This window comes from Rhinopithecus bieti, unplaced genomic scaffold (assembly GCF_001698545.2).
Source record: "Rhinopithecus bieti isolate Rb0 unplaced genomic scaffold, ASM169854v2 scaffold_73130, whole genome shotgun sequence".
NCBI lineage: Eukaryota > Metazoa > Chordata > Mammalia > Primates > Cercopithecidae > Rhinopithecus > Rhinopithecus bieti.
The window spans coordinates 328908-355937 of NW_016827546.1; the positions used below are offsets into that span (position 1 = coordinate 328908).

At 36.4% G+C, this 27030-nt stretch overlaps 1 protein-coding gene across 7 annotated transcripts in view; it reads left to right on the forward strand.

The window, feature by feature from the left end:
• The window catches only part of PALS2 (protein associated with LIN7 2, MAGUK p55 family member), a 104327-nt gene that overhangs the window by 11951 nt on the left and 65346 nt on the right, over window positions 1-27030 (forward strand). For 3 of the 7 annotated variants that reach the window (XM_017863939.1, XM_017863944.1, XM_017863943.1), the window contains exon 1: window positions 9000-9428. The exons of 2 other annotated variants lie outside the window; for them this stretch is intronic. The gene's annotated coding sequence lies outside the window, so the exon portion shown is untranslated. Of the gene's footprint in view, window positions 1-8998; window positions 9429-27030 lie in introns of those variants that run through there. 2 more of the 7 variants (XM_017863938.1, XM_017863940.1) reach the window with 2 other exon arrangements.

A 27030-nucleotide genomic window follows, 5' to 3' on the forward strand; every position in this document is an offset into this window, starting at 1 on the left:
TCTCAGAACTACTGGTCTCAAGCCATCCTCCCTTCTTGGCCTTGCATAGTACTGGGATTACAGGCATGAGCCCACCATGCTAAGTTTTGTGGGGAAGTGTGGAAAGTATGTGGCTTGATTCTTACCAGAAAGTTTCACTTTACTTTTGGTCTGAGCCTTCCTCTTTGACATCTTCTTTTCAATTTCGTAAAAGAACACTATAGCAAATACATCTTAGAACCATGACCATACTGTCTCTAGAAAGCCAGAATATTATGAAGCATTTAGTAGGTGAGCAAGAAAAGTGGAGTGATCCTGATGCCAGAAATAGCACAGAGCTAATACAGTTAGATCTATTTGTTATTTAGAATATACCAGTGATTCTCTAAGGGGGCAGTTTTGCCCCAAAGGGACATTTGGTAATATTTGAAGCCATCTTTGGTTGTCACACCTAAGGGTGGGATGTAACTGACATCTAGCGGGTAGAGGCCAGGGTTGTTACTGAGCAATTCATTGGGACAGACCCCACAACAAAGAATTAATCTGGCTCCAAATGACAGCAGTGCAAAGATTGAAAAAACGTGGAATATGGAGTAGGCAGGTTCTTCCCTGGACACGTTTGGAGACACAGGTCAATTTTTTTACTTCCTTTTCTTCTAGGCTTGACCAGATATCCTACCAACAGCTTACAATACCATATAGATTCTTACTCTTTGTTTCATTGTGTTCTTATCTTAAGGGTGTATCTTAGACACTTCAATTAAATATTTCTCAATATTTCTACTCATCTTCATTTAGGGTTGCTTTTTTCTGCTAAGTTTATTTTTCTGTTTTATCAATTTATCTCTTGAGGGATCACTCTATTTTTAAATAATTGAGGGCCTCGTGATGATGTCTTAGGTATTTTCTTTTACGTTTTCATGTACTTCAAGTCCCAGGTCTGGGTTGAGCTAGTTCTCGAGTCCAGATTTTTCTCATTATAGTGTTTGAACCTGTTCTGATTTTTTAGTATATAAAAGTTTAAACAACAAGGCCCTTAAGGGAAAACTATCTTGGAGTTCTTTTAGAATAATTTTATTCTTGCTTACAGATAAAGATTGCCATACATTTAACAGCTACATACAGAAAGGCTGTATAATGGTTTATAGCACTGAATGGAAAACACTGAAATTCTAGAATGAAACAAGGTTTGCAAGAACTTCTGTTTGGCTTTATTGTTTTTGTTAAGCAGAGCAAAATAATTCATAGTATGAAGATAAAAGTTGAATGACTGTATCATAATTGAGAAAGGGGTATGTTTTTAGAAAAACAGTTTATTTTGTCCTTATCCCACCTCCATTTAATGTTGATGTAAACATATTGGCCATTTAATATAAAATATAATTCCAGTCTGCCTATGTATAACAACTACACTGTACAATAAAAAGAGATGGAAAGCAAAAGTATTTCTATACTGTAGTGGTCAGGATGTGATTTGTAGATCCAGAATTTGTGTGTGTGTGTATTTGGAAAATTTGGGAGGCAAAGTTCTCGAGTAAGTGCAGATCTTCTTTTAGTAGACACTTCCTGTCTGCTTCGTATACAGATCAATTATATCGTCATCTTCCATTTTCACCTGTACAGATGTTTCATTAATTGGCCTCCCATCACATCTAAAACCAAGTTGCCTCACTGATAGATCAGTTGTTAACAATAGGCTCTCATTAGTTTGCTACGTGATGCACTCTTGAGCTGTACCACTGAGCCATTCCACCCCACCACTACAACTCTGTATGGTTATTTTTTTGAGTCTTGACTCCTTTCTTGGGCTTTTTGTCAGCCGTGGAAAGCATTACTGTTGCAGTTGCTGCCTCTCAAAAGAAGTTTTAGGTACCTCATGCATGTGCACACAACCAGCATTAGTAAGTAAGCCTGTTTTAATTCTGGAGATATTTTAACTAAGAAATATTTAAGTGTATGAAGAGACTACTTTTCTGAGCATAGAAATTTCAGGGCAGTCACATACTTTTCTGTATTCTTCATGCTCTGAACAAGCTAGTATACCTGGAGGGAGGAATTTATGTTGGCTAATGAGTGACATAGTTCTCCCATCGCGTTACTTATTTATGATCAATTTATTTTTAAGTAAGCTTTTAAAATTATTAATGCTACATGACATGCAAAGTTAAATCAGCATGGAAGAATGAATGTACCATGAAAGTTAAAGGTTTCTATCCCTACTCTTACTTCATAGAGTTAATCATGGTTAGTAGTTTCAGATTTAGTTATATTAGTAAAGTGGTTCTCAATTCATGACTGGCATTTTTGGCAGTACTATACTTTGCAATGCAGGATTGTCCTGACCTGAACACTACTCAGTGTTTAGTGTCCCTTAATATTTAGTTTTCTACCATAGTTACTGAGACAATAAAAAATGGCATAGTACATTTCCAAATGCTCACTAGGGAGAGGTGGTATGGTAATTTTTAAAAATATACATCTTAGCATATGTTTCTGTTTTCAATTTTACACACTAACTATTGACTCTAGTATGAGTCATTTTAAGTGTGCACAGACTTCTTGAGGGAGGTGCAGAGAAAGTCCACTTGGGAGGAACTGTGCTTACTTCTAAAGTCTTAGATTTTAAGATTTTTCAATCTTACCTGCTTTCTTTCCTGCTAGTATTACTTTCTTGTGTTTTCAGCTACCTGTCTTTTTGTGTTTTATGATTTTTGAATTGTGTGCTCTTGCTTCGCTTGGTTTTATTGAAGGAAATTCTGTGCACCTCGGTTAGAGGACACATTCTTTCCAAGGCTTGCCAAGGCTTTTCTTTGGCATCTTGGGAAGCCACTGACCCAAGATCACTTTGTAGTTTCTCTCCTTGGGGTGTTCTGAACTAGGTAGGTATATTTGGAACCCTGAATCCTTGAGAGTAGGCTGTGATTACTAATTCTCAGGTGATATTCTTTCTGCTAATATGGAGTCCAATCTGAGACAGGCCGACTTCCTTATTGTCTTCCTTTGCCAACAGGCATGTTTTTATTAGACTACTCTTACAAAGTAGGGGTTAGTCCTGTAAGGTCTTAGCTTCATGTGGGGAGGTCTAAGTTGCATTCTTCGTCTTGAACAGGCCAGGGCCTAAATGGCAGCTTCTGAACTCCTGGGTACTGAAATCCTAAACACCCCAGGGCAGTCATAACTTCAATACCTACTTACTAGTTTGTTTTCTCCCCTTCTTGTTGGTCCACAGGGATATTCTTGGGGACTTTTTTTTTTTTTTTAGAGGATGTTTTCAGTGTTTTATTTAGCATTTTAAATGTTTTGTGAGAGAATTATCTTCAATTTTTCAAGTGTACCTTCTTTGCCAAAACAGCAAACTTTTCTTATCTGTTTTCTAACTTCTAAACAGTTCCTAAAACTTCTGGTTTGCTAATCTCTTTCTCTTTTATTTCTGTCTCACCTCCCTTCCAGTATTATTGCTGTTTTATTCTTTTTTAAAATTATAGACCTGCTTTGTCATTTTAGTGGGTCCTCAGGAGGGAGGGAACGTAGGCATATGTGTTCAGTCTTCCACTTTAACTGGAAGTGTGTCTAATAGTTTTGAGGTCTACTATGCCTATTAGGGCCAACTGACCTGAGGAAAAGTCAATGTAAATGCCTTTTGATTTAACTGTCATTTTAAGTTTGAACTTAAAAAGCATAGTCTTTGGCTATAAAAGAGGGACAGGCTCGAGAATGAAGGATGACATTCAGACCATTATGCAATTGAGCAAGGCCTCACTGAAATGGGGGGCCAGTGTGCAGCTTGACCTACGTGGGCTCTTACCATAAAGTATAACTATATAGAGCAAATCACATTACAATGATGAGAAACCAGAATTTTAAAATTTCATTCAATTAGTATTTATTACATGTGGTGTGTCTGGAGTAATACTAAGAATTAGAGTACAAAAATAAATAAAATGCCATATCCACAGTGAGCCCACTAATTTTCTGTAGGAGATAGACATGTAAATTAAAATACAGTTAGTTATTATTCAAGATAGTTATGGTGTATAAAGTCTCTGCAACTGCAGAATTATCAAATACTGAGCTGTTGCTTCTAGGGAAAATGCGGGGTTAGGTTCCTGCAAGTCTTTAATCACAATATTTCATCAACTGGTCAATATATAGCCTTTTTTATGTGTATTTCTCTATAAAGATACTTTATTATATATTATTGATTCATTAACATTGTACTCATAGCCAAGCTCACTATAACTCATGCCTCAACGAAGCTTGTCTAATATGTACATTTTTCTGTAAGGCACACCAGAATCTTGTCATGATAAACACTAGATAGCATTTCAGTGCTATGACTGGGGACCATTTTGTGAAATCAAAAACAACAGAAAAATGCAAAAAAAAAAAAAAAAAGGGGCACAAAATAAACTATAAAAAGGATACTTGCTTTTAGTATGAGAGCCGAAACAAGAAAGCAGAGTGTTGCTTTGTTCCACCTCAGCTGGGACTGTGCAATGTTGGGTGATTCAAATTTTTCACCAGTCCGTGCATATCCACTAATGACCACAAAAGCTCTATAAGTATCGATTATTGGATTATAAGTAAATTTTAGCAAGTAGGCAAATTCGCAAACACAGAATAATGAAGATCAACTGTACTCTATAATGTGGTAAGTGCTCTATATTGTAAATCTGCTAGGACGGGTCAGGGAAGTCTTCATTTGAGACAATTAAGATGAAGTTACAGCAGTATGAAGCAATGGGAATGGCAAATGGTCCAGTGTGGTTGGAATAAAAGGGCCCCTGTAAGGAGAGGCAAGTAGGGATGTTTGGAGTGGTCAGCTAGCAGAGGAGAATGTGAAGGCCCTTATGCTATATTAAGGAATTTTGATTCTGTAGGTGATGGGAAACTATTGAATGATTTTAGCCAGGGGAGAAACATGGTCATATTTGTATTTCAGAAAGCACACACTGCTAGTGGTATTGGGTATAGATGAAGTAAGGAAAATAAATACAGGCATACCTCAGAGATATCATGGGTTCAGTTCTGGACCGCTACAATAAAACACATATCACAATGAAGCAAATCACACAAATTTTTTTGTTTCCCAGTGCATGTAAAAGTATGATTACACTATACTGTAGATTATTAAGTGTATAATAGCATTATGACTAAAAAATGTACATACCTTGATTTAAAAATACTTTAAAGCTTAAAAATGCTAACAATCATCAGAGCCTTCAGAGAGTTGAAATCTTTTGCTGGTGGAGGGTCTTGCCTTGATGCTGATGGCTACTGACTGATCAGGGTGGTGGTTGTTGAAGGTTGGAGTGGCTGTGGTAGTTTCTTAAAATAAGACAAAAATAAAGTTTGCCACATTGATAGACTCTTTTTTCATGAAAGATTTGCTGGTAATACGTGCTGCTGTTTGAGAACATTTTATCTACAGTAGAACTTCATTAAAAATTGGAGTCAATCCTCTCAAACCCTGGTGCTTTACCAGCTAAACTTATGTAATATTCTAAATTCTTTGTTGTCATTTCAACAATATTTACAGCATCTTCACTAGGAGTAGATTCCATCTCAAGAAACCACTTTTTTTGCCCACTTGTAAAGACCAACTCCTCTTCTGTTAACGTTTTATCATGAGATTGTAGCAATTCAGCCTACATCTTCAGGCTCCACTTCTAATTCTCATTCCCTTACTTTTTCCACCACATCCGCAGTGACTTATCCACTAAAGTCTTGAATCCCTCAAAGTCATTGATGAGAGTTGGACTCAACTTCTTCCAGACTCCTGTGAATCAACATTTTAAAGGATGTTTTGACCTTCTCCCATGAATCACAAGTGTTCTTAATGACATAAATGGTGAATCTTTTCCAAAAGGTTTTCAATTTGCCCGCATCCATCAGAGGAATCATTATCTATGGCAGTATTGTCTTATGAGATGTATTTCTTAAATAAGATTTGAAAGTCAGAATTACTCCTTAATCCATGGGCTGCAGAACAAATGTTTTGTTAGCAAGCATGAAAATAACATTCATCTCCTGTACATGTCTGTCAGAGCTCTTGGGTGATAAGGTGAGTTGTCAATGAGCAGTAATATTTTGAAAGGAATCTTTTTTTCTGAACAGTAGGTCTCAACAGTGGACTTAATAAATTCAGTAAACCTTGTTGTAAACCGATGTGCTGTCATCAAGGTTTTGTTCCATTTATAGTGCACAGTTAGAGTAGTTTAGCATAGTTTTTATGGGACATAGGATTTTTCAGAATAGTAAATGAGGATTGGCTTCAGCTTAAAGTCACTACCTGTATTTGCCTCTAACTAGAGTCAAACTGTCCTTGCAAGGTTTGAGGCCAAGCATTGACTTTTCACTAGCTGTGAAATCCTATATAGCTAATACAAAGCTATTTTGTCTGCACTGAAAATCTATCTGTTGTGTAGCATAGTCACCACCTTCATCAATGATCTTAGCTAGATCTTTTGGGTAACTTGTTGCAGCTTCTACATCGGCACTTGCTGCTTCACCTTACACTTTTATGTTATGAGATGACGTCTTTCCGTAAACCTCATGAACAACCTGTGCTAGCTTCAGACTTTTTTCCAGCAGCTCTTCGCCTCTCTCAGGCTTCATAGAATTGAAGGGAGTTAGGGCCTTACTCTGGATTAGACTTTGGTTTAAGAGAATGCTGTGACTGGTTTGATCTCTGGACCACTCAGACTTTCCCCATATCATCAATAATGCTGTTTTGCTTTCTTTTCATCACAGTACTCATCTGAAACACTCCTGTGTTCACTGGAGTAGCACTTTTAATTTCCTTCAAGAACTTTTCCTTTGCATTCGCAACTTGGCTGTTTAGCTCAAGAGGCCTTTCAGCCTCTTTGCTTTCAACTTCCCTTCCTTATTAAATGTAATCATTTGTAGCTTTTGATTTAAAGTGAGAGACTTGCTACTCTTCCTTTCACTTGAACTCTTAGAGATAATTGTAGAATTATTAATTAGCCTCGTTTCAATATCGTTATGTCTCAGGGATTAAGGAAGTCTGAGGAGAGGGAGACGAGGAATGGCCGGTTGGTAGACCAGTCAGAACACACACATTTATCGGCTGTCTTATATGGGGATGATTCATGGTGCCCAAAAGAGTTAACAGTAGTAACATCAGAGAGCACTGATGTGATGGATATGGTAATTACCTTGACCCGATCACCATACGTTATATGTATTGAAATATCACCCCATGAATGTGTGCATTTATTGTCAATTTTAACAAGATTACTGATCATAGATCATCATAACTAGCATAATAATAATGAAAAAGTTTGAAATATTGTGAAAATTACAAAAATGTGACACAAAGACATGAAGTGAGCACATGCTGTTGGAAAAATGGCTTCAGTAGACTTGATCAGTGCGGGGTTGCCACATTCAGTTTTTTAAAAACCACAATATCTGTGAAGCACAATAAAACGAAGTGCAGTAAAATGAAGTATGCCTGTAGAAGGTTTTAGATATTCAGGTGAGAGATGATGAGAGAGTGAACTAAGGCAGTGACAGTGGAGATAGAGAAAATGGGATATTATTTGAGAAATATGCAAGATTTAAATTAAAAATTCTTCATGACAGGTTAGATAGAATAAAGGAGATCGAACAGCTATTCATGGTTGCTATGAAGATAGGCAATACAGGAGGAAGACCAAATTTAGGAAGTAACATGATAATTTCTGGATATACTCATTTTTGTGGTGCCCATGGGAGATTTTCTGTGGAGATGTAGGCAAGGAAATATGAATCTGAAGCTTGGGTGATACAGCTTTGAGAGACATCAGCTATATGTCTACTGTGTGTCAAGCACTGTCCTAGTGCCAGAGGAGACGGAACAATGAGTGAATTTTTAGTGAGGGGAAACATAAACAAAAAATAATTTCAGATGAGTACTGTGATGAAAATGAAACTAATAGGATGGTGAGTGACTATATAGTAAGGGTGGTAGCATAGTTTAGAATGGATGTTTGGGTTTACTTTCTGGGTAGGTAATAGTTACACTGTGACAAAATGAAGAGAATATTGGTATGTGTGCGGATCTCTGGAAGGAGCATTTCAAGGAGAGAGAACAGAAGATGGTAAAGATGGGAAATGAGAGATGGGAGATGAACTGGTCTAGTTTGAAAACAGAAAGGAGCCCAGTGTGACTGGAGACAGCAGACAAAGGGAAAGAGTTGGAGAAGTTGAACACAGAGAGGTAAAATGGGTGCCAAATCCTGAAGGCTCTAAGCGGCCATGGTCAAGAGTGTGGCTAGTTTTCTAAGTACAGTGGGGAAGCCTTTGAATAGTTTTAGCAGGAGAGTAACAAAATCTGTTTTATGTTTCGAAATGATGGCTCTAGCCACTCTGGGGAGAATATTGTTGAGAACTAGAGTGAAAGTAAGGGAACTGGTCAAGTGACTACTACGGCAGACAGGCAAGAGATGATGGTAGCTTAGAGTAGGGAGATAGCAGTGAATGGGCAAGGGAGTCAGATGACTTTTCTTCAGTCACCTCCTTTGTGACTGAATTGAAGAACCAGTTTATCATTGGATCTGTTATGAATTCTAGGTATTTTTGTAAGTACATATATAAAGTATTATTTTGAAAACAGACCCTATCAGTGAAATTTATTCTAAAATTACATAGTTTTGAGATTCAAATTAGAATACTTAATAAACTATCTCAGTGATTCTATAATCATATTTCACATTTATGAATGTTTATTAGGTGTGTGCAACATTTTCAAACAATTTTGATTCATTATACTACATATTTTCTTGTAAAATAATGAAGTTTTGACTTGCTTTGTTAATTGGTGGTTGGGTAAATAAAAATTTGTTCAAAGCAGGACTACTACATTATGAGAGTAATTGGCAACAGTGCTATTTTTTTGAGTTCTAAAAAGAAAAAAAAGGACTCTCCGTATATCTAGCTTTCTCCTATGTGAGCTAAATATCCTATTTAACAAGGATATTTCCGGACATAGTAGGAAGCTTGGACTATGGTAGGGAGAGATTGGGGATTAGTAAACCAGTTAAGAGACTTTTAGAGTAGTCTAGGCAAGAGAAGATTAGAAACTCTAAACCAAACAGTGAAATTTTTAGAGTGAAATTGTGATGATTAGAAACTCTAAACCAGACAGTGAAATGTTTAGAGTAAAATTGTGATGAAGATTACTTTGAGACTTTTATGAAGTAGAATGAAAATATTTGAAGAAGAATTAGATGTCTGGGGGTTAGGGAGAAGAAAAACATTGGGTGATTCTGAGATTATAAGCATCAGAGAATGGGTAGTTGGTGATGTCATAATATAAGTGAGAGGCAGAATCTATAGTCGTGGTAGACTTGGTTAAAGTCAATGAGTAGTTTTGAAAATGGTAAATTAAAGGCACCATCTTTGGGACTCCCAGGGAAAAACGTGAAGAAGGCAGTTGAAGAAAGGTGAGTGCTGTAACTAATACTTGGAAATTATCATCATATGGAAACTAGATGAAGCCTCAGAAATAAATGAGATCACTCAAGAAAAGAATGAAAACCTGAGAGATAGCATCAGCAGTGATAGTCTGTCCTTAAGTAGAATGAAGACGGAGTGTGTGATTGGTTTGTCAGTTGTCATTCCTGATCTTTTCCAAGAAGTTTAAGGAGAGCTGTGGCTGAGATGGCACGGGTGGAGAACTAGAAAGATAATGCACAGCACAGACTACTCTTTGAAAAGTGTGGTGGGGAAAAGGAGAGAGATAAGGCTGTGACTTAGAAGTGAGGTTTCATATAGGGATTTTTAAAAGTTATTATTTAAGGATGGAGAAGATGTCAGCATATTTGTAGATGCAGAAATATCAAATGAAAAAATATTGAAGTTTTAGAGGAATAACCCATGGATCATGGTCCCACAGTGAGTAGGAGGAGTTGATTGATTGACAGGTAGTAGCCTTGTAGAGGAGGAAGGGCATACCTTCTCCTGAGATACAAGGAATAAAGAGTGGTGGTAATGTGTTTGATTCTGCAAGTGAAAGGGAATTTCAATAAATCGTAGGTGATAGACTCTTTTTTTACTTTTTCTTCTGACAGAATCTTTTAACAATTTAGTGTGGTAAATGTTTGAAATAGAGAATATGAGAGAACTTGAGAAGGGGCAAGTAATAGAACTGTGCAGCAGTATTTGGGAGATTCTTTTTGTAGGACCAGGGCAATTTGAGAATATTGCAATATTTGGGGATAAGAATAGGAAGGCAGGCCCTGGAATGGAGGAAAGAGCTGTGGAAAACAAGAGGTGAGGGGAGATGATTACTTCATGATTTGCCTAGGGCTACCTATATTAAAATATGTGCGGGCAAGCTATTTCTAGGCCAATGGGCAGATCTTTTCACTGAGTCCAAATGTGAACTACATCATTAATGCTGTTTTATCAAACCAAAGTATATAAAGGAAGTTCTGTTAAAGCAGAAAATTATCATTATGGAAAAGGACTTGTGAAAAGTTCTACAACATTTGAGACAGGTATTTTCATGTAAAGTAAATTTACGAAGGACAAGTTATTGTCTTTTTAGTTCATATTTTTAGTTCATTTTGTTACCAGTATTTTCAAAATGTACCCAGCTCAATCTTTAATTGTTAGAAGTGAAGGGCTAGCAAGGATGTCCAGTTGTCTATAGTGTTGATGCTTGCCATAGAGAAATTTGCAGTGAGAAAAGTAATTTCATCTATTTAAAGTGTTCTTTCACTGTATTGAACAAATTATCAGATTGCCTAAGTTTCTTATAACCAGAAGTCTTTCATATAAGAAATGTGAGGTTAAAACTTAAAATAACCTGTTCATTATAGATTGTATAATCTGCTGTTTCACTGAGTTAGGACCTCTTTGGACTTTGCGAATTTCTGAAACTGTGCTAAATAAATAAGGCTATTATGAGCAAGGTTTTATCTGGACACACAGAATCAAAGTTTTCTAGTATTTGAACTGTGTTTTTATATTCCATCCTAGGATTCTGTGTATGGTGTGTCTGTGTTTCACTGTCTTGTTAATGTGAGCATTCACGTCCAGAAGGGATGACTGGGAGGCATTATACCTTTGAAGAAGATAATTTGTTTCCAACTTATTTTACTGTCAAAATATTTTTTGTGCTTATTTTTAATGCAGTGCTTTGTATATACTTTTGTGAAATATTTCACCCAGTACTTTAAAGGGTGATATAAGCAAAAGTAAAAAACACACTGAGTGTTGAACGAGGCAGGAATAAAATACAGTCGTGCATCACTTAACAAAGGGGATACATTCTGAGAAATGCATCATTGGGTGATTTCATGATCGTGCAAACATAGAGTGTACTAACACAAACATAGATTGTACTACCACACACATAGATGGTATAGTCTGTTTTACATGTAGGCTGTTTGGCCTGTCATTCATAGGCTACAAACCTGTGTAACATTTTACACCTGTGGCTTACCATGAATGCAGCTTGCAGAACTGGAAGTTGCTCTGGGTGAGTCTACTATATGTAGGCTATTATGGCCTGTTGTTCCTAGGCTACAAACTGTACTCTGTGACATTGTATACTTGTGGCTTACCATGAATGGAGCTTGCAGAACTGGCAGTTGCTCTGGGTGAGTGAGTGGTGAGTGAATGTGAAGGCCTAGGATATTATTGTATGCTACTTTAGACTATAAGTAATTTATTTTTAAAAATTTTTTCTTCAGTATTAAATTAACCTTATCTTACTATAACTTTTTTACTTTATAAACTCCAACTCTTGTGTAATAATACTTAACTTAAAATACAAATGCATTGTACAGCTGTACAAAAATATTTTCTTTTTTAATGTCTTTATTCTATAAGCTTTTTTTTTTTTTTTTTTTTTTTTAAAGATGGAGTCTTGCTCTGTCACCCAAGCTGGAGTAGAGTGGCTCAAGTGATTCTCCTGTCTCAGCCTCCCAAGTAGCTGGACTTATAGGTGTGCACCACCACACCTGGCTATTTTTTGTATTTTTAGTAGTCGAGGTTTCACCATGTTGGCCAGGCTGGTCTTGAACTCCTGACCTCAAGTGGTCCATCTGCCTCAGCCTCCCAAAGTGCTGGGATTATGGTCATGAGCCACTGCACCCAGTCCTATAAGCTTTTTTCTATTAATTTTGTTTTAACCTTTTAATCTTTTTTGTTAACGAAGATGGAAACACATTAGCCTTGGCCTACACAGGGTCAGGATCATCAATATCAGTGTCTTCTACCTTCACATCCTGTCCCACTGGAAGGTCTTCAGGGGCAATAACACCCATGGAGCTATCATTTCCTATGATAACAGTGCCTTCTTTTGGAATCTCCTGAAGAACCTGCCTGAGGATCTTCTTGAGGGGGTATCACTCTTTTCAGAAATCTGTTCATGGTGGTTTCCTTGGGTTTGTTTCTTTTTTTCATCATAGATTTGCTTATAAGCAGATCTATGAACATTCCTGTCTAGTAATGAAAACCTTTCATTGTCGGGGTTCATGTTTTCAAACTTTTAAGGAGCTTGTTGAAGTCAGCAAAAACTTCTAAACCCTTCACTGTACATTTTCTTGAGATAATTTTTCTTTCTTTCTTTCTTTTTTTTTTTGAGACGGAGTCTCGCTCTGTCGCCTGGGCTGGAGTGCAGTGGCCGGATCTCAGCTCACTGCAAGCTCCGCCTCCCGGGTTTACGCCATTCTCCTGCCTCAGCCTCCTGAGTAGCTGGGACTACAGGTGCCCACCACCTCGCCCGGCTAGTTTTTTTTTGTATTTTTTTTAGTAGAGACGGGGTTTCACCATGTTAGCCAGGATGGTCTCGATCTCCTGACCTCGTGATCCGCCCGTCTCGGCCTCCCAAAGTGCTGGGATTATAGGCTTGAGCCACCGCGCCTGGCCGAGATAATTTTTCAACTGCATTATAATTTTTTGGAACCACTGTTGTATATGTGGTCTGTGGTCGACTGAAATAATGTTATGTGGCACCTGACTGTATCCAAACTGATGAGGTAATTCTAGTAGCTTATAAAATATCTTACGTATCAAGATCCATGTCATTTCCCCCTGAATCAAGGGCGAAGAAGAAAAAAGATCTGTTATTTTAAGTATAACATATTCAAATATAAATTATGTTTGATTATAGGTCAATAATTTTTGAGCCCCAGTTTCTTATGAGAATGGAATTGGTAGTGTGCCAGTTAAGGAAAGTTTAGAGTGACACTAGATAAACATGGCAGTAAGTAGAAGCAGTTCATTTTGTATAAGTTAAATCATTACGTTTATAAATGTAAAGAATAGCCGTTTAACTATTTTATAGGTTTTAATTATAGTTTTATATCTTAGGTTGTAGTTGAATGTTCTATTGAAATATATTTCATGTCATAGTATATAGAAAAAATAATTTAACAAACCATGTCATCTAAGGATAACTTTGTGTTCTCCAGGTTTCTGTCCTCAAGCGAAAAAATCTTGCCTGTTTTTAACTCTAGAAAAGTGGTTATAATTATTTGATTTTTCAGCATGCAAACTAGTACTATTTACACATTTTATATATACATATATATTTTTTAGGTTTTTATATTTTATTAAAACTATTAATGCACATATGGATGAAAGACCAGAGGTGCACCCCAATTCTATTTCTGTTTCTTCCTCCCAGGAGGCTACTACATTTAACATTTTTAGCTGATTCTTTTGGTATGTCAGTAAATGGTGTGCAAATGTTGCTGATTCTTGATTTTTTTGGTTTTAACCATTATGGAGGATGAGGATTTAGCTCTTTTCATTTTCCTTCACCACATATACATATCATATACTCTTCCAATCCCTCAGTTCTTTCACCTAATTATATTCGTAATTTTGATTAGATTAGTATTTGTTAGCAGATCCATTAGTAAATTGTAGTTGGTATTCTCTATTCCTGTATTTTCATTTTCTCAGACTTAATTTATTTGCTTCGTTTTTTGTATATACTACTTGGCTATAATTCAACCCCCAAATCTGTGCTTGTTTTCAAAATCAACTCTCAGTGTGTTGATTCAGATTTGTCAACTTCATTTTCTTGAAGATGTCACTCCTGGAGCCTTCTAAGCTGAAGACAGATTCATTTTCTGTAGCTGGTGTACACATGTCATCAATCTTCTCGGAAATCATCTTTGTCTTTTTCATGAGTTGGGCCTTCTAGATCCGGTATTCTCTATCTCCCTCTTTATGTTTTGCTTGTTTCATGCTTAGAGAGCAGCATGTCTTTTGTTTTGTTTTGTTTTAATCTTTCTGAGGAATAGTGTTTGTGGTAGGTTAATTTTGTGAAACCTTGTGAGCAAGACTGAAAATTGTTTTTAACTGTCCTCACACTTGATTGATAGTTTGGCAGGGTAAAGAATTCCTGGGGGAAAATGTTTTTAAAGGCATCATTGCATCATCTTCTATCTTTAGATGTCATCACTGAGCAGTTCAAAATCATTCCTGATTCTTGACATGTTATTTTTTTCTTTTTTCTCAGTATTCTGATATTTCACAACAAAATATCTTAATATGAGTCTGTTTTCATCTGTTTTGCTGGGTGCTCAGTGTACCATTTATTCCAGCAACTTACATCTTTCATTTCTGGAAAATGTTAAATATTTCATTATTGTTTTTCTCCCCTCCATTTTCTCTCTCCTTTCTTTCCAAAACCCATCTGGTTTAGATGCCCTCTAATCGGGTTCTCTAATTTTCTTCTATTTTTCTACTCCTCTGCTTTTCTACATTTTGTGGTATTTCCCCATATTTACCTTCCATGATTTCCGTTGAATTTTTTCTTTCTGCTTTTGTATTTTTATTTTCTAAGAGCTCTTTTGTTTCCTCTATAACTATCTTATTCTAGTTTCATGAGTACAATATTCTTCTTTTCTTTGATAATTTTATGACTGTTGCTTTTTTCAGCCTGAGTAATTTTTACCTATTTATTTTAATCTCTTCCATTTACTAGGCTTTTCTCAGCTGTTCAGTATCCCAAGATTCTTAGCTCATTAAGAGTCAGGGGCTAAAAACTTGATGCTCTGATTTCATGTTGAATGTCACTGTAGCTAGTTTGTAGCTGGGTTATTTGGGGGTAATACCTGATCTTCATGTCTGTGTCTTTCTTGTTGACTAGTCATATTCTGTAGAGTATGAAGAAGACTTCACATCTGCCTTGAAGGTAAAGACCAAGCTGAAGGCTTCAGATAGTCGAGGGAGAATCAGGTGGAGGGGTTTGCATCAGCATTTAATAATCCTGTCTTCCATATTATTTCATTGTCTTTGGTTGAGAGGTACCTCTTATCTTACTCTCTCCAGAAAATAAGCCCCTGGTTTTCAGTCCTGTGTAGTGGAGGAAGGTAGGTGATATAGTTTGGCTTTGTGTCCCACTTATATCTCATCTTGAATTGTAATCCCATACTACATGACGTGGGAGGGACCTGGTAGGAGGTAGTTGAATCATGAGGGTGGTTTCCTGTTCTCGTGATAGTAGGTGAGTTCTCACAAGATCTGATGGTTATATAAGCATCTGGTATTTTCCCTGCTGGCACTCATTCTCTCTCCTGCTGCCCTGTGAAGAGGTGTCTTCCACCACCATTGTAAATTTCCTGAGGCTGGGGAGCCATGTGGAACTGTGAGTCAATTAAACCTCTTTTCTTCATGAATTACCCCGTCTTGGGTCATAGCAGCATGAGAACAGACTAATACACTAAGAAGGCATCCCTCTGCAAACTAGGAAGTGAGCCAGCACCTTGATCTTGGACTTCCCAACCTTCAGACCTGTGAGAAATAAATTTCTGTCATTTAAGCTACCCAGGCTATGATATTTTTGTCATAGCAGCCTGAATTAACTGAGACAGTGAGATTAGGACTAGCTGAGAAAACCAGCAGCTTTGCTGCCCAAGAGTTGTGGAGTGACTTGATTCAGGCTAGGAAGGAAAGAGAAGACACACAAACTAAACCTGCGACTTTGCTGGTGAAAAGTGGTGGATTTGGTTGGAAACAAATAGAGAAAACCTGCTGCTGTGCTAATTTGACATTGTGGCCCAGGAGAAATTTAGTAGGGAAATCCTAGAAATGAGAGAGCCATGGAAGGGTTAAGATGAGCTCTCCACATAGGGAGACCCAAGAGAACCTGGAAAAAAGTGAAAGCGATGGGGACTTGAGAACTGGTTGCAACTTTGAATGCATTTATTTCCCAGTCCATCACAGCTCAACTCACTGAGAGTGAAGTCTTATAAACTTGAGGTTTTTGAACATAACCTTTGCTGATTTGGCCACAACATTGACTCAAATTGCTGTTGGAGTACAAGATTGGTCCATCATTAAGCTTTACAGACATAGGTACAACCCCAGGAGAGAGAGACTAAAATGTAAAAATAAGAATTAAAATGTTAAACCGATGTCCTGACAGCATACCTTGGAGGGAAACCGATTCTGCAGTTTAAGTCCAGAACAATTATTTAAAAACTCAATAACTCTGAAAAAAAAAAAAAAAAAAATCTAGAGTTACTGTTAAGGGTTCCGTATTCAACCCCAAACTGCTAGACATGGCAAAGAAAAGAAATACCGGGAAAACGTGACTCATCATCAGGAAAAATAGTCAATAAAACTTACTCTGACTGGGCTCAGTGTTGGATTTATTCAAGACTTCAAATTGGCTATTTAAAATATGTTGAAAGAATTAAAGGAAAATATAGTCTGGGCATGGTGACATGTGCCTGTAGCCCTAGCTACACAGGAGGCTGAGGCGGGAGGATTACTTGAGCCCAGTAGTTCAAGGCTGTGATCACACCTGTGAATAGCCACATCGGTCTAGCCTGGGCAGTAAAGATACTGTTTCTTTCAAAAAAAAAAGAAAAGAAAAGAAAAGAAAATACGTGAACAAGATGCTAACAGGACACAATAAATAGAGAACCTCAGTAAAGAAGCAAACTCGAAAAGAACCAAGTAGAGATTTTAGATTTGAAAAGCACAGTGTTTGAAATGAAAATTTCATTAGATAGACTCAACAGATTTAAGATGGCAGAGAAAATATGAAGATCAATAAAAAGTATTTGTTCCAACAAGAGAAAGAGATTTGTAAGAATAGGGAACAAAGCCTTGGAGACCTGTGGGACAATGTCAAACATTCCAACATACATGTAATGGGAGTTTCAGACAGAAAGGAAAGAGAGAGAAAAAAATATTTGAAGTAATAGTGGTCCCAAACCATCTCAAAGTTTTACTAAATTTTGTTCGAAAATAAAACCTAAAAAGAATTTCAGTAAGATGAAGTAAGCACACTATACCCTAACATGGTGGAGAGAGTGAGCTCTGGTCCTTTCAGCTTCTGAAAAGGGCATTCCAGCCAAGATGGGGGCTCCACCCTCATGACCTTTTCTAACCCTAATCACCTCCCCCAAAGACTCCACCTGAAAATACCATCCCACTGGGAATCGGGGTTTTAGCATATGAATTTGGGAGGGACACAAATGCCTAGGCCATAGCATTGATAAAGCTTCAGTTACCACCAACTGAGCTGGGACCCTGGGGAGGTACATGGGGACAGCCCTAGGCAAGAAGGCCACAGAGTCACACTGTTACCTCAAGCTCTAGCAGTTTTGCAAGAATAAATGTGCCTCATTTTTCTAACGGTCTGGGCAATTTTCAGCACCCTTAAAAGGCTGTCTTTGATGATGATGTCCAGTTTTATATTTGCTTTTTGCAGAGGGGAACTGTCGATCTCTTCATGCCAGTATTATCAGAATTTGAGTAATGTTTTTAATAAAAGATTTTCAATGTTTTAATATTACTGAACTTTCATAGTCACAACTTAATTATTAAGTGAAAGAAATTGTGATATGGGCAATATTGTTTCTAATGATGCAATTCATTAGGATGTTCACTGCAGCATTTCTTGAAGACATGGGAAAAATAGAAACAACTGCCATGTTTCTCAGAAGCTAAATAAACTACACTCATCCTATGAATCTGCAACAGCTAAAAGAATAACATGGTTTCATATGTACTAACCTGAAAAGTTCTCCAAAATACATTTTTCTGTGGGAAAATAAGCAAGTTTCATATATCACTAATATAGTAAGATATTACTTGTATAAATATAGTAGCATATTATGTTTTAGATATATTTAAGTATTTATAGAAATGAAGCATACATAACAATACTTCATATTTTCTACAGGTACAAATATGTAAATATATAGGAATAGGTCTGTAGAGACATAAAAACAAAGTGTAACAGGCATTATCCCTAGGGAAAGAGCAGAGATGGAAAGCTGGCCGAGTTAAAAAGACTCTTGTCTCTATCCAGTAATACCTGAAATTTTTTACAAAATTAATTTATGTACACCTGTGTAATGAAACAATAATTTAACAAATGGATTGCCCAAGATATCAGATATGTATATGCAAAGTCGATATCATGAGGATTTCTAGAAGTTTCTATACAAATTCAAAGGGAATAAAGAAAACCATTTTACCAAATAAAATTAAGCACCCTTATATAAAAGATTTTATTAGGCAAAACATGCTTGACATCATTTCTGAAGTCATGGATTTGTCAACCCAAAGATAATCTCCTTATATAGAACATTTCATCTTTTAAAATCCCATGCCTTATATGTTAGTTTGTACTTTGTATCATGGATTTCTTTCCTAATAAGCCATTTCAGTCTGTGTCACATTAAACAATATCTTTTTATAACTTTAACACGTACATTTCAAGTTACAAGATTTCTTTAATGGGTACAGTTAAGAATTACTATGAGTGAAACTTATTAGCAAATTACTCTTAATTCTTTAAATCATCTTATGAATCAAATATTTTCTGCTAGAAATACTTTAATTACAACCTTCATAGATTTTAAAAGGAAACAGACTCCAAGACACTGTGGCAATAAATGGAAATAATTTATCTTCCACAGTTCTTTTAAGAACAGAATGATTTTATAGGTGATAGGAGAGGCCTTGAGATACTATGTCAAAGTGAATTTAAGTACTATCTTCATATTTTGAGCTCTGGTTTTCATATTCTAGCATTTGTTGTTGAGATTAGTTTTCATTGACACTTTGAAAAATTAGTATAGTCACAAAGAGATGGTTGATGAGGTGCAGAATATAGATAAAACAGAATAGCATTTATGTTTTTTGTAAAGTAGCCATTTAATTAGGTTTTTTGTTTTGTTTTGTTTTTTGAGATGGGGTCTTGCTCTGTTGCCCAGACTGGTCTTGAATTTGGGCTTAAGCAGTCCTCCTGCCTCAGCCTCCCAAAGTTCTGGGATTATAGGAATGAGCCACTGCTCCTGGCCTATTTACTTTTATTATACAGGTTGAGTATCCCTAATCTGAAATGCTTGAGACCAGAAGTGTTTCAGATTTGGGATTTTTCTGGATTTTGGAATATTTGCAAATACATAATAAGTTGTCTGGGGAGAGGACCCAAGTCTAAACAAAATTCATTTATGCTTCATGTACACCCTGTGTACATAGCATGAAAGTACTTTGATATCGTATTTTTAATTTTGTGCATGAAACAAAGTTTTGACTGTGATCTGTCACGTGAGGTCAGGTGTGGAATTTTCCACTTGTGGTGTCATGTTGGTGTTCAAGAAATTTTGGAGTTTGGAGCATTTCAGATTTTTGGATTAGAGATGTTCAACCTGTATAACCTTATGAGTTCTATCAATGTCGTTTATATTTTTCAAGTAAGGAGATAAATGTGTGGTTAGATTTTTTAAAAATACTACGTTGGGGAAAATGAGATTAGAATTCAGAATTTCGTTTTTACTCTATTTTAATCACTCCTTTTGCCACACATGTCCTCAGCATTTATACTGGAGTGTTTTATGAGGCAATTCATTATTATTATTTTAACATATAATGAAATGAAGCCCTCTTAATGAAAATGTCATTGCTACAACGTGTTTAAAGGATAGTATGACAATATCTGACAATTGAAAAATCACGTATCCTTTGATCTAGCAATTCTACTTTTAGCTCTTAGTGTTTACTTGCTAATGTGTGTGTGTGTGTATATATATATGTTCAGAGAGAAATATATATATATATATATATATATATATATATATATATATTTAAAATCAGCTTCTGTGTGATACTGGGCCCTGGGAGCAATTGAGTTTCTGACCGTGGGATGTCAAATACCCACGAAATCAGAGCTATTCTCCAGTTTACTAAATCACAAGGGGCAGCACACCCAGCAGCAATCCATTTTAAGACAGGGCACATCCGGGATCGGGCAGAAACGGAATCAGAGTAAACAGCATAGACAGGTGGTGCAGATGTCCCGTGAGTGCAGACTGCAGTGGCCTCTGCCTCAGCTCACATCTAAGGGTACATAGAGAATCTTTGCTTGACTCCCGGATGGGTCATCTTATAATGCTTACATTAGGGCGCACTGGAAGAGTCCTGCCGAACTTCAAGCTATGATTGCTCTCTGGTCACTTCAACCTCCTCATACTAAAAGACCATCAGATGAAGAAAAGGGTTCCTATACTCACAGAGATAATTGACACTGATTGTCAGGAAAAGACAGGACTTTTATTTCACAATAAGAACAGGGTCAGATGCTGCATTGAGTCTCCACTGATACTTCATTTTAATATTGAATGAAAACATTCAATAACTACAGACTGAGATTGGCATAATAAAAAGGGGCTTAAACCTTCTANATATATATATCTCTTGTGTGTGTATATGTATTTGTTTTGGATGCTGATTGCCACACTAATTACAACTGCAAAAATGGAAGCAGCCTGTATGTCTTTCAGTAGAGGACAGACTAGATAAATTTTTATGCATGCATACAATGAAGTACTAGGTGTCTCTAAAAGAATGAGCTTCAATATGGAAAAATTACTAAGATTTTATTAAATAAAACAATTGCATTCATGTAAATAAAGATTGATGTATTCAATTTTGTCTGAAAATCTTGTGTAAATTTGTCTAAAACGCTAGAAAGAGACTTCTTTAGGGGAGAAGATCGTTTTGTTTTTTGATTTTTAAATATTTCAGTATAATTAGACTACATCTTTTATCACATACACGTGTGTTTATATACACATACATACACATGTTTATATACATATGTGTGAACCTATAATGGATTTTTTTAAATGTTATATGTAAAGATTTTTTTACTCGCTTTTCATCAGAACTTTGGCATCTACTCCATTATCTCCGGGTATTCAGTACTATCAGTAATAAATGTTGTGCAGGTTTGATTATTGTTCCTTTAACATTAACACCTTTTTTTCTGGAAATCCCCACTTTTTGTGTTTTAAATATTCTGCAGTTTCACTTAGTGTTTCTAGATTTGGGCCATTTTCATTCCATCTGCTCTGCACATGGTAGACCCCTTCATTCTAAAGTTTTCTATGTCATTTAAACTCAAATACATTTTCTTCTGTTACTTCTTCAACTATTTCCTCACACTTATTCTCTTCTTGTCTTATGAAACTCTTAATAGGTAGTGTTGGATTTGCTTCTGGGTTCTAACTTCACTCTCATATTTTTCATCTTTGTTCTACATTTGGAAGATTAACTTGACTTGATTTTCTGGATTAGCAGTTTCAACTTTATTCCATCATTAGTCTGCTGTTACATTTTAATTTTAATTTTTTTTTTTTTTTATAGAAACCCGGTAGCACAATCACAGCTCACTATAACCTTGAACTCTTCAGTTCAAGTGATTCTGCTGTCTCAGCCTCCCAAGTATCTGGGACTACAGGCACGTGCCACCATGCCCAGCTAATTAATTTATTTATATTTTCTTTTTGTAGAGACGAGATCTTGCTCTGTTGCCCAGGCTGGTCTCAAATTCCTGGCCTTAAGCCGTTCTCCCACCTCAGCCTCCTGAAGTGCTGGCATTACAGGTGTGAGGTAGCATGGCCAACCTTAGATTTAAATTTGACAATAATGTTTTTAAGTGCCAGGAACTTTCTTATTTTTTGGTTGCTCCTTTGCTCCCTTTTAGTGACTTTTTCTTTTATGAATGCAGTAGCGTCTCACATGTCTCTCAGAATGCTAACAAAAATAAAATGTTAAAATTCTCTTCTATTCTCAGCACCATCTGTTTTTCCCCCAGTTTAGTTTGTTTAGTTTTACCCACTATCACTGATGTTTTCTTCAAATGCCTGGTGGGTGATACAATTGCTAGGTTTTATTTATAAATGAAGGACTAGGGTGACGATTCAGAATATGTGTCTGAGGAGGATTTCCTCTGTATTTGTGGAGGGTGCTCCTCCCCTCCTCCCACCAGCCTTCTACCTGGAATGGGAGGCCATGGTCAGGCACTGAGTAAGTGGTGGATTTGTCCTCAGGCAGACTGCTGCTTCAGATTTATAGGCAGAGAGCAGGTGGGAGCCCTGAAAATAACTAAATTAAGAAGGAAGAATACTCTGGATATTGGACTTATTAGGGTAAGGCTACAATGGGAGGACGGAAGAGAAGAAAGTGGCACCACCCCTAGAGTTATTGGGAAATGTAGTAAGGGGAACTTTTGGTTGTTATAACACCTGTGGAAGACAACAGGCATTTGATGAATAAAGGAATTTTTTTTCTCCCTAAATGGCTGTGGTTTCCTGTTTGAAAAACCCTGCTTTAGTGCATTCACTCCTAGGCAATCTCCCTTCCTCCATCCCGTCTCCTCTAGTATCCTTTACAAAGAACCAGATCTACCTCAGCCTCTCCTCTCTTTTTTTCAAGTTCCTTCATCCCCATTCAGAGCCCTCCCCAAAGAGAATAAACCCTCACTGTCTTTGGAAAGAAGTTTGTGGTATTTAGTCAGGCCAAAATGGGTGTTCTTCTATATGGGATTCCTTCATGGCCCGGAATGACTGCCCCTCCACTGTGCCTGCACTTTGTTGTTGTTGACTCCAAGCTCGGATTTTCTCTAGGAATGCTTTAGGAAATTCAGCTCTACATTTGTTTTAAGGCTTTAAATACTGTCAGAAATTCAGTGTTTTTAAGATGAAATTCGGTTTGCTTTTTTCCACTAAGATACTTGCAGTGGTGTCTCCCCATGTGTCTCATCTTAACACCCTGCCCAACCCATCAAATAAAGAGTTAACTGCTTTCCCGTATTTCCACAATACTAATAATGCAGTAGGAAGTATTGTTCTAGGAGTTTTCCATGTATTATTTAGCAATAACAACCCTGTGAGTTAGATACCATTGTCATTCCCCCATTTAACAGGTGAAAGAAACCCGCTTTAAGAGGGTAAGTAATTTACCCAGGTTTTCAGGACTAGGTAAGTGATAGAATGCAGGTTCTTTACCACTGTGCTGTATCACCTTTTTCTGTGATTACTTCATGATGATCTTATCACCAGTTTCATAACATGTGTTTGTACATTTTGGTCTACTCTAATAAATTGAGTTTTTGGAGAACAAATAGTTTGTCCATATATTTTCTTCAACATCTAACAACACGTCTGCCTAGCGTCTACCTCTGAGTAAATACCTATGGAATTATCTGTGCACAGAGTCCTACTTTTCTTCTTTGATTCAATATAATAATACTAAATTACAGTTTCAAGATAGTAGTTTGAGAGGGAAGGTTTGGATAGCATATTGTCATTTTATAGAAAAGTATTTTAATTGATTTAACTAATGTTTTAAATGAACTCTGGTTATAGTCAAATCAGTATGTGAAAATAGTTGCATCAAAATTTAATCTTAAGAAAATGAAATTTCAATCAGTTCTTTTCTATATCATCTCTTGGAAATGTACTTTACAAAAGAATGTTGCTGCTCTATTGCAAAAACATTAGAAATAGTGCAGGTGACTTTTAAGTGCTTCCTTTAAGAATATGCTTAAATCTTTCCAAATAATGCATAGAATGAGATTTTGTTTTTCATTTCATAGATACTGTAAGTTATGCAACATGGATCTGGTAAAATAATTATTTTATCTGTAAAATGTAAGAGCAGAAGTAATTTTTAACGTCTTATGAATGCTTAATTTAGCTGTCATATTTTCAATGGAAATTCAGTTTGTGGAATTAATTGGGTGTGAACCTATCACCTAATGTGGTTACAAAAGGATTTTTAATATTAAAATAGGCACGGCCTAGTATATTAAGAATAGCTCATTTACTTACAGTTCTAAACCTGGGTAGAAATGCTTTTGTAAACCAGTTGTTACAGAAAAATTCTGGGACAGAATATAGGCAAATAAATACCACTTTTATTACAATTGCTTTACATAATGGACTGTATTGTAAAGAGCTAGAAATACATTTATAGGCAGGAATTATTACCATAAAAGCTTGCCATTTTAGTAGACTAAAGATACCACTTCTATCTTTATGCCTTATTACGCAATTCATGGGAAGTTGAGAGCTTTAAGAGTACTACTCTGTAAACAATATCACCTTTTACTGCTTCCAAGTATTACACAATTTTATTTATAAATAGTAATATATACATTGAAAACTATTCTTGATTTTAGTAACAGAAAATGTAACATTTTGTGACTGTGAAGCTATGCCACCAAGAAGTAATGATGTCCCAGATGTGGCCTAGTTGTTGGGGATGCAAAGATGATTTCTGCACTCACAAGACTTAGAGTTTAGAAAAGAAGTTGTGCATTAAATACCAAAAAATTTATATAGGTTTATCAGAATTGTGAAGTATAGAGTACTATGAAAGTATGTATTAGGAGAAGTTATCCTAATTAGGGCAGTTAGGGACATTGATATTTTGCCCTTAAAGGATGAGTGTGAATTAGGTATGCAAAGGTGGTTGTGTATAGATGGTGGTAAGTGCAGGGAGGATTTTGCATCAGGGCTGGGATAATACTGGTATGTCTGACGCTGTGGGGTGGAGCAAATTGAATCTAGCAGTATATTAAAATGCTTATAAGCCATAAAATCAAATTTTAATTAATTCCTCATGGGTTATATGTAGATACTAGGCAGTTGGTGTAGTCTGGGTACGATATGATAATGGCAAGGACTCATTAGGGGGTGATGGAAAGAAACTGATAGATTCTAGATTCTAGAAATATTTATGAGGTAGAATTTACTGCTTCCTTTGCTGTGTTTGTTTCTACTCCTACCATTTTTAAGCTTTGAAATACTTTTGAATATTTTTGTCCAGTGTTTCTCTTTAGCTATTCCCTTTGTTCATGTGGTTTTTTGCCTTCATTAATACTTTGCTGCTGTTTTAATATAGATTGTGAAGAGAAAGAATATAAACTCAGGTAGTCAGTCTAACATATTTTACTGAACCCTAGCCCACTGATTTGAAATGTCACCTTTATTGTATGTTGTTTCATTTGACTACTCTGAAGATTTGTCTGTTCCTAGGACAATACTGCACTATTTGAATATACAGTGTTTTTACAGTTGATAGCAGGTACCTCCTTTACATTTATGCTTTCCTAAAAATCATGTTGGCTAGTTTTACATACTTTCCCTTTCAGGTAAATTTTAGGATAAATTTACCCAAAATACTTTTGGGATTTCTATTAGGATTTATTCATTTTTTTAAAAGAATAATTTGGAGAGAATTGGCATTTTGACAGTATTGAATCTTATTACCTCAGAATGTGTTTCTCTCCATTTAATTAATTTAATTTAAATGTCTCAGCATAATTTTAATGACTTTCATACCTGTCTGAACATTTTAGCCTTATTTGGTTATTACTGTTATTTAGGAAAACTGTTGATTTTTTCTGTGTTGCTCTTATGTGTAGTAAGCCAAACTCTCATAAATAACTTCACTAATTTTTTCACTGATTTCTTCAGACCTTTCGCAATTCCTTGAGAATGCACTTATATCATCTGCATTTCTTAAAATGCTATGTCTTACTACATTACTTAAAACTTAAAAGTTTGAAAAGTAGTCATTGTAGTGGGCATTCTTGTCTAGTCCCTGACTTCAGTAGTAAAGCTTCTGACATTTCTCCATTAAATGTGATGCTTCATATAGAACCTGGTATAAAATGACTCTTATTTCCTTCTATTTTTACTAAGGTGAGATTTTTTCCATCGGAATTGGGATTTGAATTCTGATATATGTCTAAGCATTGAGATAACGTTTGGGGTTTTTCCTTAATTCTATGATATATCTTAAATGCAAAGCCAGACATTATACATTTTTAACCTGAGTTTTTGAAGTCTGTGTAGAAAATCTGAAAAGCTTTCAGTCTTTTGTTCTGTTTTGTTTAAAAATGTGAGTTAACCTCTATCTTAAGAAGCTTTGATAGGCCGGGCGGCGGTGGCTCAAGCCCTGTAATCCCCGCAGCTTTGGAGGCCCGAGACCCGCGGATCCACGAGGTCACGAGAGATTGAGCACGCCATCCCCCTGGCTAAGCACAGTGAAACCCCGTCTCTACTAAAACTAATACAATAAAAAACATAGCCGGTGAGGTGGCGGGCGCCTGTAAGTCCCAGCTACCGGGAGGCTGGGCAGGGAGAAAGGGGGGGGGGAGGGGGGGGGTGGGTAAACGGGCGGGAGGCGGAGCTTCCGGCAGTGAGTGAGATCGGCAGCCACTGGCACTCCCCAGTCCCTGGGCCCCGACAGAGCCGAGCTCCGGGCCTCAAAAAAAAAAAAAAAAAAAAAAGCTTTGATAGAATTTAGTTCTTAAATCTATCCAGATCTCATGCGCATTTTTTAAAGAGAAGGACCTTGAAAACCTTTCAGTTTCTTCTAATTTGATCTATTTTCATTTTTTACTTCTTTCTTTGATAATTGACTTTTTTTTAGAAAATCATCTACTTGACTAGATTTTAAAATAAAGTGTTCATTATATTCTTAAAAGAGATTTAAAAATCTGTACCTACAGTTATTTTCTCATCTCATTTCTAGTGTTACTTGTGTCTTGCCTTTTTTTTTATTGACACATAATCATTGTACATATTTATCAGGTACTTAGTGATGTTTCAGTACTTAAACTGTTTAGTGATCAGATCAGGATAATTAGCATATCCACTATCTCAAACATTTTTCATTTATTTGTGTTGGGAGCATTCGAACATCCTCTCTTCAGCCATTTGAAAATGTAAAATATTGTCAACTACAGTCACCTTATGGTCC